Source organism: Peromyscus leucopus, chromosome 15 (assembly GCF_004664715.2).
Source record: "Peromyscus leucopus breed LL Stock chromosome 15, UCI_PerLeu_2.1, whole genome shotgun sequence".
Classification (NCBI taxonomy): domain Eukaryota; kingdom Metazoa; phylum Chordata; class Mammalia; order Rodentia; family Cricetidae; genus Peromyscus; species Peromyscus leucopus.
Window position 1 is genome coordinate 32,014,541 of NC_051076.1, and position 12,262 is coordinate 32,026,802.

The 12,262-nt window shown below is 44.0% G+C and overlaps 1 protein-coding gene across 1 annotated transcript in view; it reads right to left on the reverse strand.

The window, feature by feature from the left end:
• Positions 1–1,385: 1,385 nt before the first annotated feature.
• The window catches only part of Fam78b (family with sequence similarity 78 member B), a 91,672-nt gene continuing 80,795 nt past the window's right edge, over positions 1,386–12,262 (reverse strand). Inside the window, exon 3 of the mRNA XM_028864363.2 lies at positions 1,386–4,466. The gene's annotated coding sequence lies outside the window, so the exon portion shown is untranslated. The remainder of the gene's footprint in view (positions 4,467–12,262) is intronic.

Here is a 12,262-nt window from a genome sequence, read left to right on the forward strand (position 1 = left end):
GAGGAAGAGGTGAAAGGGCGAGGTTTAGCCTCTGCATTTCTGGGCTATTCTTCCAACTTCTCCAGAGACCATGATAGTGAGTGGTATGGACTGATTGTATGCTCTCCTCCCCAAATTTATATGCTTAAATCCTAACCCCTAAGGTGATGATGTTAGAGATGGGGCTTTGAGGGGTGATTAAGTCATAATAATGGAGTACTTGTGATCTGAATTAGTGTCCTTATGAAGAGGCCTGAAGGAGCATGTTCATGCTTACGTGTGAACACAGGAGAAGGCTGTCCATGAACCAGAAACTAGGTCCTCAGCAGACCCTAAGTGTGCGGGGAACTTGATCTTGGACTTTTCAACCTCTAGGACTGTGAGAAATAAATTGTTTTGTATGTGATAAGCCACCTAGTTAGTGGCATTTTGTTGGTTATGGCAGCCTCAGCAGATGAAGATCAATCGTATATCACCAGGGAGAAGGGGGAATCTCTTTCTTTTCTTTGCTCACAATGTCTGTGTTTATTTCTCATTGTAAAACTGCTCAATGAGTGGAATCTGGTTGCAGTATGTGGCCTTCATCGGCAGAGCTTTATGAAATGTACAAAATCTGACTTTGTGCCTGTCCTCTATACATCCCAGAGCTTGTATGTGCCTGGAGCCTTCCCTTTTGTGAAAAACCAGACACTAAATAATAAACAAAAAAGATTTATTTTATTTACGGGTAAGTGTATCTGATGGGTGATGGTGCTCTGCATGCTGTGAATGTGTTGTTCCTAATTGATTGATAAATAAAATGCGGATTGGCCAGTAGCCAGGCAGGAAGTATAGGAGGGATAAATGGACAAGGAGAATTCTGGGAAGAGGAAGGCTGAGTCAGGAGTCACCAACCTGACACAGAGGAAGCAAGATGTGAAGGCAAAACTGAAAAAAGATACCAAGCCATGCGGCTAAACATAAATAAGAATTATGGATTAATTTAAGTATAAGAGCTAGTCAATAATAAGCCTGAGCTAATAGCCAAGCAATTTTAATTAATATAAGCTTCTGAGTGATTATTTTGTAAGCAGCTACAGGGCCTGTGGGGCTAGGCAGGACCAGAGAAAACTTCAGCTACATGTATCTCCCTCCCTCTCCCGGCGACCTCTCTCCCCCTCCCTTTCTGTGCATGTGTGTGCATACATGTGTGCCTGCGTGCCTGTAAAGGTCTGAAAATGGTGTCAGAGCCCCTAGAGCTCGAGCTACAGGTAGCTGTGGACCATCTAACATGGGTGCTGGTAACTGAACTCTGGTCCCCTTGAAGAGCAGCAAGTGCTCTCAACCCCTGAGCCATCTCCCCAGCCCTTGAATCCCCACCTCCTTAGTGATACATCTTTAAGGACCGAATTAAAGAGAAAGTATGCTTGTTGTCATTGTTGAATACATACTGTATTTAACTTTTTTAAATCCCAGAGAAGTGAAATGCAACATCCATTTGAGTTTATGTAACATCCAAAGACTGACAACTCAGAATTTCCTAATTAAAGTCATTTTTTAAGGCACTCTGCAGAGCCAGCTTTCATCTCTTCCTTTGTGGCATTATTCTTCAAACTGTAGCAGAATACCTGGCTTCTCTGTCTTCGGTGACACACATACATGCTCATGCTCTTAGCCTCCACTTCTGTCCTTGACAACACCAAAAACAACACGATTTTAAGGGAGGAAAAATACATTTGGGGGGAAGCAAGGAGAGAGCAAAGAGGACATGTACACATAAATTAACTGATAGGCCAGTAGCTGAAAAGAGAAGGAGCAGAAAGGAAATGGAACAGGGTGGGGTAGACCAGATGGCTGGTGGCCGGTGAAAAAATAGGCTGCATTTCCCAATGAGGTTTAAATTAATTTAGCTGGTTCCTTTTTAATTTTTTTTTAATTTTTAAAGATGGGGCAAATGCAAGGGAGGTATTTCAAAATTATGGGATGTGGATGTAGGTAAGTGTGCTTGCTCATGCTCATGTACTTATGAGCCGACTTCAGAGATACGTATGGGGGAGGGGAGGCTCTAAAATGCCCTCCTGAGAAAAAAATAATCTCTCTTACTGGCCCACTTCTGCACCTGAAATTCCCAGCATTCAAGCTATTCCTTCAGATTAAGGCATCGTCTATAGCCCCAATTAAAAGGTAAATGTCACCTAAGAAGTGTAACACTCAACACTTTAGCACCCACTGACTGAACTGTTGCCTATCAGAGAGCAGGACCCTGAGAGATGGGACGTGGTGCAGGACAGTCTGATTAAATGGGGCAAGAAGGCATGGTGCTATGAATGCAGGAGAAGTCTACTTGCTCTGGGAATCTGCTTAGATGCTGGAGGGGGGTGGGTAGGAAAATGAACTTTTACTATGCTGGGGTACTGTATTGTGCATACAACATACACACTCTCTCTAACACATCCAGCAGTTCCTAGACATTACATCATTATGCAGGGAGCACTACTCTGGAGTTCACTTGGGCCCTTAAGGAAAGGGACACAGTGAGTCCACTGAGTGCAAGACAGCACAAGTTCTTGATCGTTTTCAGGTCAAGGTCTATACTGTAAAGTTGAAGTTCAGCATCTCCATAGATGCATGTTTAGATGAAGGCAGTACACACACACACACACACACACCCCTTCACTTATATTCATTGTTTGAGAACTTGTTTGTCAGCATGAGGGGTGAGAAGTCTCCTCTAGTCATCTGTGATCTGGATGCCAGAGTGGGGGTTGCTGTCAGGTCATTGGGTAAAGGACTGTTTGGGGGACAGTCCTTTCCTGTTATGGATGACCCTTTCCTGTTACCAGTGGGCCCTCAGGTAATTCACGTTGCACTGCAGAAACAACAACCCTTGGGTTATAAAGACTGAAATGAGCTTTGCCTTAAAATTAGGATGCTGAGACGGGAATGGCCATGTAACCTCCAAACTCTTGGAGGGAGGCATGTGTGGGGGTGGTGCAGATGGAGGGTGAACGTGGGCAAGGGACAAGCTTTTGCTTCTAGAGAGGCAAGTGCAGGCATCAGCTTCAGGAGTCACTCTTAGGACCGATCACCTCTTTGGATCTGCTCAGGTTGATGGTGCCAATGGAGGAAGGTTTAGTGAGGAAAAGGGATTGGAGGAATGGGGACTCCAGAAGAAGCTTGTGAACCAAAGGAAGAAGGGATCTTGGAGGTGGATGGGGATGTAGAGGGTTTTTTTTTTTTTTCCTTTTTTATCAACTGCATTTACAAGTTAGAATCCTCCAGGTTACTAAAAAGACCTCCACTGCCAACCCTTTGGAGATTATGCTATGGATACACTGAGATGGAAACCAGGCATGTGGTTTCAAGCTCCTGACATTGATTCTAATGTGCATCTGGTGCCAAGCATTCTGCCCTAGAGCAGAATGAGAAGTCCAGTCTTAACAGTCGGGCTGGAGTCAGTTGGTCGGTCTTGCACGAGTTTGTGAAGGTGTGGAAGAGAAAATAGTGCAAAAGCATGGGTTGGAAGACCCCAGGTTTCTGCCTGGGTACTGGGCCTGTGCTGATTTGTGTGGCTGGTAGCTTCTGATCCCATTTCTGGTTGAAAATCTGGCTGGGGTGGAAGTATTAGGGACTAGGGAGAAGAATTTCCCTCTTTTTTTTTTTTTGTGGCTTCAAAGAGGAATCATTTACTGTGCTCTGTGGGGGCCAACAAGACAAATTTCGGGCTGATGTTTGAAAGATGGAAGTAGATTTTCTGATGTATAATAAATACAGATTCCATAAATAAATAAATAACAGACAAACAAACAAATAAATAATTGGTGAGAATGCCAATAAATAAAACAATCAATAAAACAACATATACACTTTTGCCCTGGTGGGGGAAGTTCTGCTCTCACTCCACTGATCCTGGTGATATAAATGCTGCTCTTGGTCATCTGAGGACACCAAGCCTGTCCATGGTAGGGCAAACCGTTGTCTTCCAAAGACCTCAGAGAAACCTCAGGGGATGGTTGCCATTGGCTATCCACATAGAGAAGAGAGAGGAGAAGGGGAGATATATATTCTCCATTTCCCACCCGAAAGTGTGGGGTGAGGCAGGCTTGGGAGTCAGGGCTGGACCATGAGGGGTCTCTTCAGTCCAGGATGACCAGCCTTGTCCTTGGGAGGCTTCATGTGGAGGGAGGGAATGAGCTGGAGGTGTGGGTGAACTCAATCTTTCCACACACGGAAGGTGCTGCAGGCACAACGTTCGCTTCAACAAAGCTCCCCCGTGAGCCAACCAGCTGGCCTGGCTGGACACACGCGCGCATGCGCGGTGGTGCTAGGAGGTACTGGTCACGATGGGAGGGTGGCGTGGAGACAGGCAAGATGGCACTCTTTTAAAATAGGAAATCAGCTGTCCAGGGCGTCAGCTCCTAGAGCCACCAGCCAGCGCTCATATCCTCCTCCTCAGTGTCTTGCCGTGCGGTTCTGCTTGCTGGGCTTGCTTTGTCCTACTAGGAGACCTGCATGTGGACACGGAAACACGCAAACAGTGTGCATTAAGACGGTGGCCACCGAAACACCGTTCCTTAAAAGCAGATGTTCACAATTCAAGCTTCGTAAGTAGATTTTCAAAGGGCTAATAGCTTAAATTTTGTGCAAAGGTTTGAGCATCTTGTACATTTCTCTACAAAGGAGGTTGGTAACTCTCATCTCTTTTTTTAAAAGATTAAAAACTAAAACAATATGAAGGGATTTCAAATCATTTGTGTTTGGTTCATTAGGAAAGCACAAAAGGATGCTACAGAAATGGGTGGAAATTCACACACTGCTCCTTAGTGTTCCTGGCACGGAGATTTGCAGGAACTGGACTTCCTGGAGGCTCTGATGTAACCAGGATTTCTGTCATTGACCCATGCCAATATTGCCAAAGCATCCTTCTTTACTGTGTCTATATCATTCAACTTGAAGCTGTCAGTCAAATTTCCTTTAGGAAGAAAATACACAGCAGGATTTTTTTTTTTTTTTTTTTTTTTTTTTTTGTGGGCACTTGTATATACTGCTTTATGTAACAGCTGAAGTCCTAAGGAAGTGGGTGAACCCAATTTTAAAAATAAAACAAAAAGCATTTTTGAATGCATGAAGGGAGTGATTCTGAGATAAAATTAAATGTTGTGAATCATTTTCTTTCCTGGATGTTTTGTTTGGTGTGTGTGTATGTGTGTGTGTGTGTGTGTGTGTGTGTACATGTACATGTGTGGGAGTGCATATGTTTATGTATGTGAGTATGTGTGTTGTATATGTGTGGATGCATGTGCATGTGTGTATGTGTATGCATGTTAAGTGTAGAGGCTGGAGGTCTATTTTGAGTGTCTTTCTCAGTAGTCCTACACCTTTTTTTTTTTCCTTTGGTTTTTCAAGACAGGGTTTATCCTTGTAACAGTCCTGGCTGTTCTGGATCTTGCTCTGTAGACCAGACTAGCCTTGAACTCACAGAGATCTGCCTGCCTCTGCCTCCTGGGTGCTGGGATTAAAGGCTTGCACCACCATCGCCTGGCTTACATCTTATTTTTTTGAGACAGAATCTCTCTCTGAGCCTGGAGCTTACTGGTCTGACTAAACTAGTCAGCAAGCTAGTCAGTGATCTTCCTGTCTGCCATGCCCCTACAACACTGGGGTAATAGATGCATGCTGTCATATCTGGGTTTTAGGTGGGTGTTTGGGACCTGATATTAAGTCCTTATGCTTGTGCGGCAAGTGCAGTACCCAGTGGGCATCTCCCCAGCCACTCGTCTAGACTGTGTATGCTGGACTTGCTTCCAGTATTGCTGTAGCAAAATGTCTTTATGATTTCATATTAAGTAACATCAGTGCCTTTTCTGATTTTATATATATATATATATATATATATATATATATATATATATATATATATATTACACACACACACACACACACACACACACACACACACACACACACACACACACACGGCTTCAGTTTTAGGAGGAAAAATCCAAAACGTTTATGTAGATGGTTAAATAAACTTGTCTTGATGCTCTGAAATTAGAAGATAAACCCATTTCACATACAAGCAGGGACTTGGCCGATGATATGTTTTAGAAAACATCCCTCTGTCAACCCTGTTCACCAGAATAGCAGACATACTCTTTGGCATCTGTAAATGCCAGGTCCCATTTCTGCAGGATTGTGATTAGTCAGAATGGGTCAGAGGTCCTGATTGTGTCAGGCTCTGCCAGCCCTTGATACCTGGCATGGCACAGAAGAACAAGTGTGGTGAGAGAGCGGAGGAAGCTGGGGACAAGGTCAGCATATGTGAACAGAGGCCTAGGCTGAACTCATAGTCTCCTTGATGTTCATTTCACAGAGCGCATCACACAGATGCTCATGAACAAAAGTCACATCACTAAGAAGACTGTCTTATATTTTTGGTTGTGAGCCTAGCCTTTAACAGCTGAGCCATATCTCCAGCCCCTAAGAAGACTGTCTTAATAATCATGTTCTATATTATTTATTGATATCAGTCCTTATATCATTAGTATATTAATTCTATTATATGTGTTATATAATAGCAATGCTTTAGACAGCATAATTTTCATATAGAAAATATTTTCACTGTGTGGCTTACTTTTGTCTATTAGTTTTCCTAAGGCAAGACACAAGCAACCCAGAACTATCTATTAAGTGTGCTCTCCTAAGCTTAAACACTTTATAGAGTGCATATGGCACTGAGAAGGGGGCCTCCTTCTTGTGTTACAGATAAATAAGTGAAGGTCAGTATGACATCAATACAAAATCAGGCCTCAGGAACTCAGTCCCCTGTATCAATGAATAACATGTTTGCTATAGAGAGAGTTGGGTAGAAATATCTACTTTACTAAAGGCAAAAAGACAAGATCATTTTTTTTTCCTGTAGAAAGCTCATAATTAAACTGACTTTAAAGCTGTTTATTCTTTTACACAAAACGTCCTGTTTCCCTTTTCATGAATGTACTCAGAGAAGGAATCCTTTGATTTTGTTAGTGGCTCTTGGGACTAGGAATTTTTTGACTGTTTTAAGAAGATCCATGGAATTCTTTTTTATTTTATTTTCTTGAGACAGGGTTTGGTTTCTCTGTGTAGCTTTGAAGCCTGTCCTGGAACTCACTCTGTAGATCAGGATGGCCTTGAGCTCAAGAGGTCTGCCTGCTTCTGGCCCCTGAGTGCTGGGATTAAAGGCGTGCACCACTACCACCTGGCAAGATCCATGGAATTCTTTAGGTGAGAAAGTCCTTAGTTTTCTGGTGTGTGTGCCTGTGTGCATGTACACTCACATATACAAGCATAAGGAGGTGGGTGTGGAAGTCTCTCTATCTCCATTCATCTGATATGCATGTGCATAGCCTTTTTTCTCTAATTAATTAGAAGTAATAGCTTTCTATAGTTTCTGGTATGTGAAGGAGTGAAGTGGGAAATAATTGAATTGGTTGTCTTGCTTCCAAAACCCAGTTTAATGAAATAGTTCTCAGCCTGAAGTGCACGTACTATCTTTCCTGCTATTTTTACAATTAACATTTCATTGGATCATGTCTGTGTGGAATGTTCTAATTGGTTTTTAGGGTGGGGGCAAAGGGGCTTTAGCAGATGGGGAGATAACTCAAGTGCTGGAGTGTGTACTGATGGGGCCACAGGGTATCTGTGCCTTTCTTTAAAACAGTGTGCTTGAGATGTCTTGTCCTGTCACTTTATCTACCCTTAGGGAATAGACAGGGGTCATACCAGTCCCTCTAAGGAGGTAGACTGGTTGATGCATCCATTGAGTAGAGAGATGACTCTTGAGACACTTTGCAAGGTCCTGGGCTACCTCACAATGTATGACCCAATGGGAAAACGAGTGCCTCCTACACCTTCCTATGAACACTGTCCCACTGAGGGCAAGGATTCTGTTTTGCCCAGTAGGTAGGAGATACTTGTAGAAAGACTTGCTAGAAGAATGAGCATTTGGAGACCTCCTATGACACCTTCCCTGCTTTGCTCTTCTGTGTGAAGAGCAGAGAATTAGAGGTAGATGTGACGTGGGACAGAGAGGAAGTGGGCCAGCCAGGCACCAAGGCAGACACCACGAAGGCTTGCTCTAACAGAGACATGCAAGTGCACAGGCCCACGAGTGAGCACCTTCTGAAATTCTAGATGTCCTAGTGCCTTGCTTAGCTCACCTTCACCCTGGGCCTGGCAACTAGCAAAACATCCTGCCCTCCTTTTTATCTCCTCCTTGCACCAGTAATGCTGGCCCTCAGCCAGCCCTCCGCTGGCCCCAGATTCAATGACACTACCATTTAAACATCTTACAGCACTGTCCGTATCCCTCACAATCCCGCGTGGCACCGGGCCCTGCTTGTGTCTTGGTCCTTTCTTCTGCACTGTGCAGTTGGTGACACATGTATCTTCCCTACCTGGGGATTTCTGAACCAGCACTCAGCTGTTTTAGAGATCAACCCACATTTTCTAGGTAAGCTGAAGACAAATGTGGGCCTGAAGGCCGAAGAGGCTCCTTGCTTGGCCACGTATCCTGCTGCCTCGAGGCCTGGGTCCATATTTGTCTTGGAAAGAAGAGTTGGGTAGGTTCTCTCAAGGGAGCTTCCTTCAGCTCAGCTGGGAGAAAGGAATGATTTGAGGCATGGGCCAGGGATTGAGGCGGGCTCAAAGAAAATTATGCAGCTGGTCCAAGAGAGACCATAGAGAAAGGGGTTACTATAGGCAGATGCAGAGAGAAGCCACAACCACTCATACTTTCACCACTGTGAGATAGCCTGGGGTTTGTTGTGTGTGTACAGGGAGAGGGGAAGTACCTCCACCATTGTGAGATAGCCTGGGGTTTGTTGTGTGTGTACAGGGAGAGGGGAAGTGCTTCCTCATTTTATCTACTTTAAGATGACAGATCTTGCAAACTATAAGGTCTTAGCCAAAACTGTAGGGATAGACAGGCCAGTAGAGACCCACACAAAGATTTGAATATATATTTAAATATATGTATTTCCCCCTCTGTGTCTCCTACGTGAGCACAAAATGAGGGAAATGCAGCTGTTCTGGGATGCCTTTTGTGGCCATTTCAACCCAGCAAGTTGTGCTGGGACTTTCCATCTGGCCCTGTCCTGACACGTAGCCACTTGTCCTCTCCTAAAGGCCTCTTGGAATTTTAGCTACCTACAGGATTGTGTGGCATTCTCCTGTTTTTCTTTTCTGCCTCTGCCTGGGTATAGGCCTCTCTCAACCAAGTGGCTAATGCTGAAGAAAAGTGGAGAGATCCCCAACCTTCTCAGAGATCAGGCCTTACTTCATGGGGACTGAAAGAGGTTTTGGATTTCCAAGTTGGTGGATCCTGAAGGTCCACTAACCAGCTCCAGCCCAGTGTGTCTACTGATCCGACTATGTTTTATGTCAGGCAATGCTTAGTTGGGATATTCTGGAGTGTGTCAGAGATCATGCCAATGTCTACTAAGCTAGCGATTGGCTCTGTTATAGGAAAGCGTATGGTTGACCTGGGGATCCATGACACCACATCTCCCCACGGGAATCTCTCTAGAAGTACTTGGGAATAGTCAGATAACCTTGGCTGTCACTGAACTAACTGGCAGCTCTCTGGGAAGCCATCCATAGGGAGATGTCCTACCAGGGAAATGGGGACCAGATGTACTCAAGATCTCAAAAGAAATTAATGGCAGTAAGACTCTGGGGTAAAAATATCTGTGTGCTTGCTCACTGAGCTTTTTCACTCAGCTCCTGTTCTATCTAAGGATCATTTGGGCTTAATTATAGAGTTCAGGCATTCATTGGGCTTTTTGATTAATTTTCTTTTCAGCCTGGAAAGTGTGTGAGTGTGGTAGGTCTTTGTCCGCGCGCGTATGTGCATGCATGTATGTGTGCACGTGCGTGCGTTTCTATCTTTCTTTGCAACTCAGTTGGGAGCTGGCTCTAGCGATGTTTAATTGTGCCCTCCGCTCTTAACAAGAACGTTCCATGTGCCAAGAAGGCCTTGGAAAGCCATTGTTTCCGCTGCCTCCGCCCCACGGGCTGCTCCTGCGCGTGCATTGAGGGACTGCGGGTGGCAGGGCAGTGCTCAGCTGGGACCTCAGCTGTAGGATGCTTGCTTCCTGCCTGTCTTTGTACTTGTGGTGTTTAAGGGATTCAGAGACCAGGGAAACAGCTTTCCTACTCCATTAATTACAAGTGACAGCCACCTCCCCCACACCACCGTCCCTGACAGGCATTTTTCTGGGCCAACCTCCCTGGGGATTACAAGGCTCTTTGAGGAAGAAAACAGCTTTCATTCCCTCATTTTTAATGACTCCACTTGGTAGGTGGGGGGGACTACATGACTGTGTAGGTGACAGTGACCTGCCTTCTCCTTTCCTTTTTCTCCTTTGTGCTAAGGGGTAAACTAAGGGATAGCACCATGCAGAGGGAGAAAATGGGAGTTTGAGCCAAAAGACCCAGTTTGAATCCCGTCTCTTGTCATTTTTCCTGTCTGTGTGCCTGTGGGTACATCATTTAACCTCTTTGGTCTCCATCTGCTATTTGTAAAATGCGGACAATAACACCACCACCACCACCACCACCATCAAATGACACTTCTTAGAAGATGCACTGTGGACAAGAAAATGCAATGTGGAAACTTTTATAAAACCTTTAGGAATCATTGCTGCTTTATTTTACTATGCAGAGTTGTTTCTTAGACCGTGCTTTTGGCCTTTGAGGTATTCGTTGTGGGGCAGGGGGGAGGGAGAGAGATCCAAAATGATTCATTAGGAGGAAGGCAGAAAGGGGACCAGCCTGCAGCCTTCCATGTGTTGTGGACTACAGCAATGACCTGAGGATGTGGTAAGCATGTGGCAGAGAACAAAGATTAAGGGTTCAATATCAAAACAGCTGTCACAGAAAGCAATCTGGAATATTCATTTTTTGACATTATAATGAAAAGGGTTCTGGACCTAATTGTTTCTAATTTCTAGGCTAATTGATTTGAGGGTGAATGATTCTGGGACAATGACAGTGTTTCTAGCTGGAGACACGGGAAGACCCCAGGTCTCAGGTAATGTGCCTGTGTTGTAAGCTGAGGTCTGGGAGACTCAGGCCTGTGCTGATTAGGTTTGTGATCCTGAATAGATGACCTAATTTAAATGGGCCTCAATTTCCTTGGAGATCACAGACTAGAAGATCTCAAAGGTGACCTCATTTAAGGACTCAAGATCTGATGAAATGTTCTTTCAGATACAAGAGTTTAAAACTGTTGTACCACTAAGAAACTATGAACCTATACAGAATCCAAATACAGTTTAGAGACCACCCAACTCACACCAAAGTCTCAGAATGAGCCCCTTTGAAACTGATGTTGTCTGGTGTCAGACCACCTACTCTCAAGGGAATGCAGGCTGATGGGGAGATGCACGTGACCCCAACAGAGAGGGTTGGTTAATTCTCTCCTGTAAGAGAGCCATTTGCTTGGCAATATCCTGACTAAGCTAAAAGGCAATGATCCACAGATAGCAAGAAAGGGGGTCATATCCTTGTAAAACAATGATAACTTTGACATCATTGGCTATTGGGCAATTGCGTGTTCTGCCAGATTGACTTCAGAACCGAGAGAGAATTTACAGAAGTAACAAATGACAATGGTAATGCATATTTGCATAGTGCTTTTACCTTTTATAAGTCCTTTGCCATATATTTTTTCTCAATTTTTATTACATCATTCCCCAGGAAACCGTCTGGGGGTAATTTATTTTAAAAATCTGAAGTGATTCTTTTTAAGGAGGAATAAGTCTAGGTAAGCATGCTGCACCCTGCTTTATAAGTCTAGACAGGTCTTTGAAAAGCTATATTTTATGTAAATATAATTGTGTGAGTCATATCTTAATGTGCTAGGGACATTTAAAGAGTGAAACCTGGCATAGGATTTTTAATATAAACTCTTTCTTATTCATCTTTTGTTATAATTTTAGATGTAAAAGAAAATCAGGTTTTCTTAAAGTGGGGCGGCAGCATGGCTTGGATTCAAGATCAGCATCCACTGCCCCAAATCTCATAAAAGTGGCACCTAATTCAATGAGGTAGAGGTTGGGGCTTCTCATGTCAGCATGGAAAATAAGCAGCTTTACTCTTCAGCCTGTAGCTCTCTGAGGTCAGCTTTGCCATAAAAAAGTAGGGAGGAATGAGAAACGGACAGAGAAATCCCAAAGTAACAGCCGAATCATTCCTAAATAGAGTCTTTGCAACTCGCCGATGGGCATTCATGTGCTGTTATAAATTACTTGTCACCAAC